The sequence below is a fragment of the Macrotis lagotis genome, chromosome 3, assembly GCF_037893015.1.
Source record: "Macrotis lagotis isolate mMagLag1 chromosome 3, bilby.v1.9.chrom.fasta, whole genome shotgun sequence".
In the NCBI taxonomy this organism is placed as follows: Eukaryota; Metazoa; Chordata; class Mammalia; order Peramelemorphia; family Peramelidae; genus Macrotis; species Macrotis lagotis.
In genome coordinates, this window is record NC_133660.1 from 171833795 (window position 1) to 171844787 (window position 10993).

At 33.7% G+C, this 10993-nt stretch overlaps 2 pseudogenes; one reads left to right on the top strand and one right to left on the bottom strand.

The window, feature by feature from the left end:
- The first annotated feature begins 437 nt into the window (after positions 1-437).
- On the top strand, positions 438-1018 carry LOC141519251 (myelin-associated neurite-outgrowth inhibitor-like; annotated as a pseudogene).
- A 6648-nt stretch (positions 1019-7666) lies between these two features.
- Positions 7667-8143, bottom strand: LOC141516330 (small ribosomal subunit protein uS11-like; annotated as a pseudogene).
- Positions 8144-10993: the final 2850 nt, after the last annotated feature.

The window sequence follows — 10993 nt, forward strand, 5'->3', positions numbered from 1 at the left end:
GAAGGGCAAAACTAGTACCAATATGGAAAAGTTATAGAGAGGGATATTTTCAATTTAATAAATATTTGTGAAATACCCTTTCTGTCCAGGACACTGAACTAGGTGCTTGAATACAAAGGTAAAAATAAAACATAACTTGTTATAATTTAACACTAGTCAACAAATAAAATTTGTATAAGATGAATATATGTTCAAAGTAGGGAGTGAAAGATACCACTGAGCAGATGAAGAATAAGCTCTAGTATTATTTGATCAGGGAGGGGGAGAATGAAATGAAGAAACAAAACTGTAAAGTGGTCCAAAGATACGATCAAGAATATTCTCTTATAGGCCACCCAATACTTCACCTTAGCTGCAGAGATACAGGGAGAGCCTCTGCAGTGGCCAACAAGATAGCCATTCTACCTGTCCAGTCATCGCTACTCATTCTTGGAATCATGAATCCTGTTTATAGCCCTGTATCTCCAAGGGTTCCTTATGGAGATGCCAAAGGAATTGGCTATCTATTTGACTTCTCAATGGGCTAAGCCATGGCTGCTCCTGCCTATTCCCCCAATATGTACCCTGGAGCAAATCCTACTTTCCAAACAGTTTATACACCTAGAACACCATATAAAGTGCCATGTTCACTCACCAGTGGGAGAGTGCCACCTTATTAATCATCACTCAACCCCTTATCAGACTGTAGTGTTCCCAGTTTGAAGTGCTTATGCTCAGCAGAATCAATTTTCACAGCAAGGTGCTTACTACAAAGAATCTTTATATGCAGCAACATATCACTATTTCATCACACCATTGTTGTACAACCAAATGGAATATCAGCAACTATGCATTCTGCTCCTGCCCTCCTCCAATAGACAATGGTATGACTATAGGAATAATTGCTGGGACCAACATGGCATTGTCAGTAGGTACTTCGTTAACTATCCATTGCCCTACTTCAGGAGTCCCTCATCCAGATACTACACCAACATATTATTACCCAGGAACACCAGCTTGTGGTTACATGTCAACATAGCAACAATCATCTTATCAAATGTTTGGAGATGAGAGATATGCAATCAAACTTCCAGGGTGGAGCCAAGATGGTGGTGTGAAGCTAACATGCTCAAGTTTCTCCTTTCCAAAGATAAATGAAGATAAATGAAGCCTCTGCACTGACTTTAAAGTTATAGATACCACCCAGAAAAAGAAAAAATCCAAAGATGTTTTCAAAGGTAGAAATCATGATCTTCAGGGGGAAGTCTTTCTCTTGGGCGGGGGGGAGTAAAGTCCAAGAGTCAGGAGAACAGGGGAAACCAGTAGGAGTTCTTAGCCACAGTATAATATAGGTCCTGACAGCTTGACAATAATATAGGTCCTGGCAGCTAGACAGCAAGCCAGCAGGGAGCATCACAACCTTAAATAAAGTCTGAACCTTGGGAATATTGGGTCAAAAGGCAGGTCTAGGTTAGGAACAAACCATTGCAAAGGCAAGTCCCAGCATAAAATCTTGGATCTATACCACCTATATCCCAGGAGCAGAATTACAACAACTAAGATTAGCAAAAAAAGCTGAGGACTCACCTTAGAAAATTGCTTTTCAGATAAAGATGATAGCAATGCCATGTCAGAATAAGAAATTAGTGAAAAATTATTCACAGGAGAAGTTTCAAAAGAGTCTATGTATTAGACTCAAATTCAAAGTTCAAAGAAGAATTTAAAAAAAATAAAAAGCAAAGAAGATAGGGAAGAAGAAATATAGAAAAAAGAAATGAGAGTCATGCAGGAAAATTATGAAAATTTGACCAAAGAAATCAGCTCCTTAAAAGCAAAAATAACCAACTGGAAAAGGAAGCACAAAAGTTAATTGGAGACAATAAAACCATAAAAATTAGAATTGAACAAATAGAAACTAATGAATCTACAAGATTACAATATTCCATCAAACAAAAAAAAAGGTGAAAAAATTTGAAGAAAATATAAAGTACCTTTTAAGAAAAACAAACTACCTGGAAAATAGATCCAGAAGAGATAATTTATTAATCATCAGACTATCAGAAAGCCTAGATCAAAAAAAGAACCTAGAAAACATCATCTAAGCAATTATCAAGGAAAACTGTCCAAATTTACTAGTACAAGAAATCAATATAGCCATTTGAAAAAAAATACACAGAATTCTATAGAAAGAGTCCCCAGGTTGAAAACTTGAAGGGATGTTATAGCCAAATCCCAAACTCTCAAAGGAGAAAATTCTGTGAGTAGCTAAAAAGAAATAAATTTAAATACAAAGGTAACACAATCAGCACACAAAGGATATATCAGCCTCAACACAGAGGGACCAGAGGACCTGAAATATCAAGGTCAAAGGACCTGGTGGCAACTAAGAATATTTTACCCTGGAAAATTCAGAGTAGACTAAAAAATTCAGGGGAAATAGAGGACATCCAAAATTTCCTGACAAAAAGACTAGAACTGATCAGAGAATTCAATAACCAAATACAAGACTCAAGAGATTCATAAAAATATAAATACAAAGATAAATAAATAAAACAAAACAAATTTTAGTCAATACCATTGATACAACCCTACAAAGGAAGATATAACACATAATTCTTGAGAATTCGGTATCTTTTTTTTTTAGGGATTTTTTCAAGGCAAATGGGGTTAAGTGGCTTGCCAAATGCCCCACAGCTAGGCAATTATTAAGTGTCTGAGGGCAGATTTGAACTCAGGTACTCCTGACTCCAGGGCCAGTGCTCTGTCCACTGAGCCACCTAGCCACCCCTGAATTCCATATCTTCTTAAAAGGAACCATAAGTAATGAAGCTATGTCATTATTAAACACATATGCACTTAGTGGTATGGCATCCACATTTTTAGAGGAAAGCCTAAGTGAATTACAAGGAGACATAGACAACAAAACTTTAATAATGGGGGACCTCAAGCTCCCTCTCCCAAAACTAGCTAAATCTAATGACAAAACAGACAAGAAGGAAGTTAAGAAAGAGAATGAAATCTTAGAATACTTAGGTATGATAGACCTCTGGAAAAAACTTAATGGGGCTACAAAAGAACATACTGGTTTTTTGGTAGTACATGGCACATATAACAAAATTGACCATGTCCTAGGGCATAAAAACCTTATAATCAAATGCAGAAAGACAAAAATAAAAAATGCAGACTTCTCAGATTATAAAGCAAAAAATACATGTAATAAAGGGTCATAGAAAATTAAACCAAAAACTAATTGGAAATTAAATAACAATTTTAAATAATGAGGGGATGAAACAGCAATCAGAGAAATAATGAATAATCATATCCAAGAAAATGATAATAATGAGACATCATACTAAAATTTATGGGATGTAGCCAAGGAAGTGTTGAGGGGAAACTTTATATCTCTAAATGCTTATATGAATAAAATAGAGCAAAAGGAGATGAATGAATTTGGTATGTGGATGAAAAAGCTAAGGAAAAAAGCAACACTCTCCAATTAAATGTCAAATTAGAAATTATGAAAATCAAGGGAGAGATTAATAAAACTGAAAGCAAGAAAACAATTGGTCTAATAAAACTAAGAGTTTAAGAGTTGGTTTTATGAAAAATCCTGTAAAATACATAAACTTTTGGTTAATCTGATTTAAAAAAGATAACCCAATTCTCAGTATCAAGAATGAAAAATATGAACTAACCACCAAATGAGGAGGAAATTAAAGAGATTATTTGGAATTACTTTTCCAAATGCTATGCCAATAACTTTGATAACCTGAATGAATGGATGAATCTTTACAAAAAATTACAAACTGTCCAGATTAACAGAAGATGAAACAACATACTTAAATAATCCCAGTTCAGTAAAAAGAAAGTGAAGAAACCATCAATAAACTTCCTAAGAAAAAATCTTCTCATCTAGATGAATTTATAAGTGAATTCTACCAAACATTTAATGAACAATGAATTCCTATTCTACATAAACTATTTTTAAAAATAGGAGAAACAATACTATCCCAATTCAGATAAAGAAAAAGAAAACAAAAGAAAAAATTCTTTCAGAATCTGATGAATTATCTCTTATGTATCTCTTTCCCTTAATCCTAATTTCTCATACCAAAAATGATTAATTTGAAAATATGTTAATTAAAAATATGTTGGTACAATATTTACCTATTTTGCCACTGAGGAGAAGAAGGTGGGAAAGGAGAGTGGAAAGAAATTTTGTACCTTAAGAATATACATATGCATATGGATGAATGCTGAAAAAGTTTTAACAACCTGTATTTGGAAAAATAAAATATCAATTTAAAAAGAAAGCATTCTGCCAAATTCCTTTCATAACACCAACATGGTGCTGATACCTAAACCAGGAAGAATCTATCCAGACAAAATTATAGACCTATCTTTCTAGTGAACATTGATGAAAAAATCTTAAACAAAATTTTAGCAATGAGATTACAGCAAGTTATTACTATTTTAATATACCAGAAAAGGTAAGAATTATTTCAGGTAGGCAGGAATGGTTCAGTATTATGAAAACATACAATATTATTGAACATATCAATATGAAAACCAACCAAAATCATATGATTATTTAAATAGATGCTGCAAAGATCTTTGATAAAATACAACATCCATTCCTATTAAAAATACTAGAAAGTTTAGGAATACATGAAGTTTTCCTGAAAATAATTAGTACATATATATATATATATATATATATATATATATATATCATAAATTTTTTATGTAATGGGAATAAATTTGCAGCATTTCCAATAAGAATGGGGGTGAAACAAGGATATCTATTATTTTCATTACTATTCAATATAGTATTAGAAATGTTAACTTTAGCAATAAGAGAAGAAAAAGAAATTGAAGGAATCAAAATTGGCAACGAGGAAGCAAAGCTTTCATTCTTTGCAGATGATATGATCATATACTTAGAGAACCTGAGAAAATCATCTAAAAAACTCCCTGAAAAAAATAACAAATTCAGAAAAGTAGTACGATATAAAATAAACCCAAAGTAATCATCAGTATTTCTATATGTGAACAACAAACTCCAAGAGCAAAAGATAGAAAGAGAAATTCGATTTAAAGTAACTGTGAACAGCATTAAATATTTGACAATCTACCTCAAGGCAAACCCACAAACTGTATGAACATGATTATAAAACACTTCTCATCCAAATAAAGTGAGATCTCAATAATTCAAAAAATGTCATTTGCTTGTGTTTAGGTTGACCTATAAAATAAAAATGACAATTCCACTCAAATTAGGTGCCATACCATTCAAACTACCAAATAATTATTTTACCAAGCTAGAATAAAATTAGTAACAAAATTCATCTGGAGCAACAAAAAATCAGGAATAGCAAGGGAACTGAGGAAAAAATAGAAAGGAAGGTGGCCTAGTTCTACCAGATCTAAAACTATACTATTAAGCAGCAGTCATCAAAACTGTCTGGTATTGGTTAAGAAACAGATTAATAGATTAGTGGATTAGGATAAATTCAAACATAACAGCAGTAAATGACAACAAAAATTTTCTGTTTAGTAAAACAAAATACATCATCTTCTGGGATAAGAATTCACTATTTGACAAAAATTGTTGGGTAAACTGAAAAACAGTATGACAAAAACTAGGCATAGGCCCACATCGCATACCCTATATCAAAATAAGGTGAAAATGGCTATGGATTTTGACAGAAAGGGAGAAAACAAAGATAAATGAATAGACCAAAAAACAATCTATCACATCTAAGGAAAAAGGACAAATCTATGACCAAATAAGAAATGGAGAGTACATTATAATTTGCAAAATGAATAATTTTGACTATATTAAATTAAAAAGTTATTGCACCAATAAAATCAATGCTGCCAAAATCAGAAAAAGAGGAGAAAGTTGTGAAACAATCTTTACAACTAGGAGTTGTGATAAAGGTCTCATTTCTAAAATAAATAGAGAACTGTATCACATTTATGTTTGCAAGTCATTCCCCAATTGATAGTCAAAGAATATAAATACACATTTTTCAAATGAAGACATTAAAGCTATATATGAAAAAATGTTCCAATGCAAATTAAAACAACTATGTGGTATCACCTCATACCTATCAGATTGACTAAAATGACAGAAAGGAAAAATGATCAATATTGGAGAGGTTGTAGATGGAGTGGGACATTGATGCATTGCTGGTAGAGTTGTGAACTATTCTGGAGAGCAATATAGAACCATGCCCAAAGAGCAAGAAAACTGTTCATTACCTTTGATCCAGCAATTCCAATTCTAGATCTATATTACCATCAAAAATGGGAAAAGCCACACATGTTCAAAAATAATCATAAATTTTTTTTGTAGTGGCAAAGAATTGGAAATTGAGGGGGTGCCCTTCAATCAGGCATTGGGAATTTTTGAATAAGTTTATGGTTCAGAAATATTAGGGAATTCTATTGTTCTTGAAGAAACCATAAATGATTGGACTCTAGAGATGCATGAAATGAATTACAGGATCTGATGCTGAGCAAAGGGAGCAGAACCAAGAGAACATTAATAACAGCATAGTGAGATGATCAACCTTGATGAATGCAGCTGCTTTCAGCAGTTCAGAGAGCTAGGACAACCCTATTAGAGTGGCTATGGCCAATGCTATCCCCATCCAGAGGAAGAAAAACAAAATAAAACAAAGCAATACGAACAAAAAAGCAAAAATACTTCAGATTCATTCATGTAAAATAGTATCTCTTATGTATTTTCCTCCCTTAATTCTAATTTCTCATACCAAAAATGACTAATAATTAAATATGTTTAACACAAATGAGTATGTATAATGTTAATCTGATTGTTCACTGCTGTGGGGCAGGAATGGGGGAATGTGAAGGAAGGGTGGAAGGAAATTTTGTAATGTAGAAATATACATGTGTATATGGATGAATGTTAAAATAAACTTTAATAACATGTGTTTGGAAAAATAAAATATCAATAAAAAAGAGAGATATCATGTAATTAACATGTGGTACCAAAATGCCTCAAGTCTGCAACCAGGACTTTTTTTCTTCTGAATATTTTCAACACTATTAAATTCACATCATTGAAGATTTCCAGTGCTCATATCTTACATCTTGGAACTCCAATTGTTAGATGCCAAGTTTTGTGGACTGTCTTGCAATTTTTTAGCTAACTATAATGATAAAAAGGGAATTTAAATTTATTCTGATGTATACCTAGTTGAGTGCATGTTTAAAACACATACACAAAAACAAAAACACAAAGCTGACTTAATCTACCTGCAATGATGTAAAAACCATCATAGGTAAAATCTAAAGGAACTGAAATGTATTTTATAACTTATCAATGCATTCCTATAATCTATGCAAAGTCTTAGGAAGGTAGAGTCATGGTAGAGTCATGAAAGTGAATTTCTTTATAGAACAACATAATTTCCATTAGTAAGTGCTTCAACTTTTTGGGGGTTAATAAGATGACAGGTAAAGACATGGATTTTTTTGACTTACTTATTTTTTTTCCAATTTGGAGGAAAGATATGGCAGAGTCAAAATTCTTGCACAAACTCAGTTTTCCAAGCATCTCCATTCAGTTATATTTTATGGAGTCAGTGTTACAAAGACTATTTTTGGACCATTGTGATGCTTTTATTGTTAAAAAAAAATAATACAGAAACGATATTCACAGATGGCGACCTCTGCGACCACCCGACCACCCTTTCTGTGAATGCTGTCAGAAGGAATTGGAGTGACATCCTCAATGCACCCAATCTCCGTTCCAGAATGTGCCAGAGCTGTGAGGGCTGACTGTGCACCAGGGCCAGATGTCTTAGTTCTGTTTCCCCCTGTTGCCCGAAGTTTGATGTGAAGGGAAGTGATGCCTAATTCTTTACATCTCTGGGCAACATCTTGAGCAGCCAACATAGCAGCATAGGGAGAAGATTCGTCTCTGTCAGCCTTGACCTTCATTCCATCAGTTACTCTGCAGATGGTTTCTTTGCCAGAGAGATCAGTCACATGAACAAAGGTGTCATTGAAGGAAGGAAAGATATGGCAGACACCAAACACATTTTCTCCCTCTTCAACCTGAGCTCCAAGGCTGATGACCTGCTCTTCCTTCTTTTCCTTCCCCTTGCGAGGTGTCATTTCTGCTCCTCTGCTTGGGCGGCCAACACCGGAAAAGCTACATAGACATTGTTAATGATCAAAATGAAATATTTAATTGTGTAGCCAGTAAGATGGGCTGAAATGTGAACAAAGCAGCATTTTCTGGTTGCCTAAATTTTGAATTCAAATCTCTATAACAAATTCTAGAGCAGTAATATTTCTTGTATCTTACTGAAAACTTGCATTTAGTAGATAATTATATTTCCATGTAATGGAGTATAGGTTTAAAAGTGAGATTGCCAAACTACTGGGAAATATCAGATTATAGTTTATTCTGTGCTTCCTAAAGAATGTTCTATTCAGTTGAAAAATATATGTACAGTTTGACCTAACTTACTGTAAAAAAAAATATAAGAAAACATGTAGGCTACTGCTTGATTTTTTCCCAAAAAGGCAAGAATTCAACTGTTTGTTTTGGAATAAAATTTATGGGCCTAAGAATTAAAGGCAAACAACAACAAAACAAAGGATAGCCACTTATTTGGAATGTTGTACAGTAGAATCTTTCTTTGGGCTGACAGAAAAGTAAATGCCTTCTCAGGTCCTTTCCATCTCTTAAATTCCTTGATTATATGTGTCTGTTCCTGACAATTTTGTTTTATAATTTCAAGCAGTGAATTTGGGCAAATAGAGGAATAGAAGGACTTACTGGATTCAAAAGTATGTTTACTAAGAATTATTTTAGGTAAATTATAAGACTGATGATTTTAAAAAGGAAGAAATAATGCTGTGAGAATTATTGAATGCTGTGGAATTCTACCTGAAATAGCATATTCTTCATTTATGAATATTACCTGAGGGTTTGGGGTAGTTTCAGAATGGTATTAGAGTTTTTTGGTACATAAAATTTTAGTCAGTGAATTTTTAATATGTTTGATTTTTGTTCTGTAGAATGCATTCCAACTTGAAATCCCACAGCAATCATTACATACAAATTCTAAATTCTCATTAGGATGGCTTCTGCCTTACTCAAATGTTGTGCATTTTCTTACTGTGCTTAACAAAGCTCCTTGCATATGCCTCAGCACTTAATGTGTCTATGATTTCATCAGTGTAGGCTCTTCCTGCACCAGAGCAGATTGTCATCCATTTATGCCTTTTCATTCCATGTTATTACTGTCCATGAATTTTCATAAATCTTTTATAAAGGCTCTATTCAAAGAACTAAAGACCTTCTGGGTATTTAAATATTCCACAGATACTTATGTAATACCAATGCTATGTGAAATTCCTATATCTTGCTTCATGATCCATATCCTTATCATGTTTATATGAGATGTTTGTGATTTTTTTTTGCTCTTCCTCACATATAAGATTTTTTTGGAAATATGCTTATACCCATTTAGATTTACCATGGGGTCTCCTTTAATTATTTGGGTATATCTACAACTATGATTCTTTTATAATCATAACTTTCATGATATGCAGCTAATCTTCAGAAAATGCATTTCTTTTTATTATCATAATTATTTTACTTTTATTATTATTATTATTATTATTATTATTATTATTACAATAATCTTGTTGTGAAAGCAAAATAAACCCTCCTTCCCCAAAAAGATAGAGAAACCTCAAGAGAAATGAAATGAGATGAAGGAAAGTGTATTTCAGTCTATTTAGGTTCCATTGGCTGTCTCGGGGCGGAGTTGCCTTCTTTATCAGGAGTCCACCAGAGAAGTTGCTTCAATATCTTTTCCCACAATACCTATTACTAGCTGTAGTTCCCTCCACTCTATTCCTCCTCATGCCCATTTATTCTATTTTCTCTCTCCTTTCACCTTGTCCCTGTTCAGTAGTGTGTTGTTTCTGATTACCCTTTTCCCTGATCTTCCCTCTCTTCTATCACTCATTACCTCCCTTCCCTCATCCCCCTTATCCCATCGCTTTCTGCTCATTTTTCTAGGGTTAAGATAGATTTCTATACCCTATTAATTGTATATGTTATTTCCTCACTGAGCCATTTCTGATGAGAATGAAGGCTTTCTCATTCCCCCCCCCCCCAGCCTTTCCTCCTAACACTCCAATACAAAAGTATTTTTATTGACTTTCTTATATGAAATATCTTATCCCATTCTGCCTCTTCTTTCCTTTCCTCCAGGTCCTTTCTTTATCACCCATTGACTCAATATTATACCATTATATTCAACTACCTCCTGTGCTTGTCCATAAATGCTCCTTCTAACTATTCTTATAAATGAGAAAGAGTTCATATGAGTTATCAGTATCTTCTTCCCATACAGGAATACACACAGTTCAGCATCATTAAGTTCCTCAAAATTAGGTCCCATCAACCCTCTCTATGCTTCACCTGAGCTCTGTACTTGGAGATCAAACATTCTGTTCAACTCTGGTCCTTTCAACAAGAAAGTTTGACAGTCTCCAGTTTCATTGAACATCCATCTTTTCCCCTGAAAGAGGATGCTGAGTTTTGGTGGGTAGTTTATTCTTGGTTGTAATCCAAGCTCTTTTGCCTTCTTGAATATCATATTCCAAACCTCCCACTTCTTAAGGTAGATGTTGCCAAATCCTGGGTAATCCTGACTGTTGGGCCATGATAGTTGAATTCTATCTTTCTAGAAACTTGCAGTATTTTTCTCTTTGACTTCCTTGGGAGCTTTAGAATTTTGCTATAATATTCCTGGGAGTTACACTTTTGGGATCTCTTTCAGGAGGTCAGTGGTGTTTTCTCTTAATTTCTATTTTACCCTCCACTTTCAGGATCTCAGGATATTTTTGCTGTATTATTTCTTGGAAAATGAAGTCTAGGCACTTTTCCTGGTCATGAGTTTCAGGTAGCCCAATAATTTTTAAGTTATCTCATCTGGATCTGTTTTTGAGGTCA